The sequence below is a fragment of the Thermobia domestica genome, chromosome 2, assembly GCF_964235325.1.
Source record: "Thermobia domestica chromosome 2, izTheDome1.hap1.1, whole genome shotgun sequence".
Classification (NCBI taxonomy): domain Eukaryota; kingdom Metazoa; phylum Arthropoda; class Insecta; order Zygentoma; family Lepismatidae; genus Thermobia; species Thermobia domestica.
The window spans coordinates 279,340,351-279,342,347 of NC_137455.1; the positions used below are offsets into that span (position 1 = coordinate 279,340,351).

Sequence of the window (1,997 nt, forward strand, 5' to 3'; positions counted from 1 at the left end):
ATCTCTCTCCTAGATTAGATATCGTGTTTAATATATAATATATGTAAGACTTGTTTTTATTTATTACGACACTAAAATATTATTCCCATTATTTTGATCTTTGTTAGACTTCATTGAAAGTTCCTTCGGTTGGCAACTGCGAGACAACGTCGAGATACTCGTGTTAGATCGGAAGAAACTACCTACCTGTTCGGTTTTCGTTTCGCGCATGCACAATACAAGGCCTTCGTGAACTGCCGCTGAATATCGGGACGCTCGAATGAACGCTCCGAGTTATTATTTGTCGAACGATTATTCTCAGCGGACGTGGCAGAAATATCAAGCAACGATCAACTGGGCTTTCACGGGATTTAATAAGTTTCTTTCTTTATTTTTGCACGAAGTGCCGAAGGAGAAAAGAAAGAATGTAAAACGGGTTTTGTTTGAAGAAAACAGACAGAGGAAAGAAATCAAGTTGCGTTTTCAAGTCAACAGTCAGTTGTCAAAAAGTTTTGTTAGCACTTTTTTTTTTCGGGGGGAAAGTTTATTTCTCTTTGCGTGTGCGGGTGGACGCAAACGGCAAGCGGAAATTTGGTTGTTTTGTTTCTTCCAAACTCATAACTCTGAAATATTCACTTGGCGCGTTTTGTTGAAACCTCTTCGTATTTATTTTTAATAAGTAACTTTTCTGAAAGTGTGTTATATTAGAAACTAAGTAGTAAGAAAATTAATATAAAATTATGAATTGATTATGATTGTGATAAGAGAAGACAATAAATGATAATGTAGACTCAGAATTTTGTTATGAACGGAAAAAACAGACAAATGTATTTAAATAACTACTTTTTACAGTGGAAAAGAAATACGAAGATCCATGAAAAGTGAAAACCTTTAAAGCAAGTGAGTGTGTGACTTAATAAAAATAGTGCCGTGTTTCAATTAATACGCTTATATTAAACATCTTACTAATAATTTATTTTATTAGGCACCAATACTTTTTTATTACGAAACACAACTCTGAATTTGTTTTGTTATTATGGTAAAACAACCCTAAACTTTTGTTTTATACTAGATTTAATCGGAAAGTTTCCAAATCACGTAACAAGATAGAAAAACAAGCATTGTAATGTAAAAATTAAGGAACTGCACTAGAGCGCAAAACTTTCTGTTGCTATTTTCTTTTCGTGTACTTTTTGTTTATTTCTTTGTTTTGAAATGAACGAAAAAGGTGGTAACTTGTAAAACAATGACTTCGATCAGTAACTATTAGTTCTGCAAACAAGAGCTACGAAGTATCATTATCTTTATTAAAGTTCACTAGTTAATGCTTTTGTCTAGCCATAGTGACTACAAATATCATGTAAAACCACTACATTCATTTTCTTCTGAAAAGTTCAGGAGACAACTTAGTTTCGACCTTTGTAGTTAAATTTGAACATGAACTTTGGTTCTACAAGGCTCTAAACTCCTAATCTTGACATTCATTTCAAGAACTGTGTTGGACTGGGAAAGAAGACATACACAGCAGGTAAGTTTTACACTTTTGCAAAAAAAGTCAGCTTATTTTGATATGTATTACTTCATGTATGAATTTCGTCTCACGCTGTACGACAATAGTAACCATACTTGAAATTGTAATTGTTGAAAGTAGTACTATATATATATATATATATATATATATATATATATATATATATATATATATATATATATATATATATATATATATATATATATATATATATATATATATATATATATATATATATATATATATGTTTAAATGTCACTAGCCAAACCTATAGTCCGGACAAGCTCCAGCTATAGGTTTACGGAATTTTGCTTTATGTTGTTATCTAAAGGCATGATGATCGGAACCTAATATAAAGATGAACGAAAGTACTATTCAGGTTTATATTCCAGATTTTGTGCTTGCGACAAGACTAAAACTTCCATATCGGCACTCCAAAACTAAAATCTCCACGCATATCCACGCATTATCATATATCATGTGAACA

The 1,997-nt window shown here is 31.4% G+C and overlaps 1 protein-coding gene across 1 annotated transcript in view; it reads left to right on the forward strand.

Annotated features, from left to right (window-relative positions):
- Positions 1-294: 294 nt before the first annotated feature.
- The window catches only part of mAChR-B (muscarinic acetylcholine receptor), a 434,083-nt gene continuing 432,380 nt past the window's right edge, over positions 295-1,997 (forward strand). The window contains exon 1 of the mRNA XM_081748764.1: positions 295-1,507. The gene's annotated coding sequence lies outside the window, so the exon portion shown is untranslated. The remainder of the gene's footprint in view (positions 1,508-1,997) is intronic.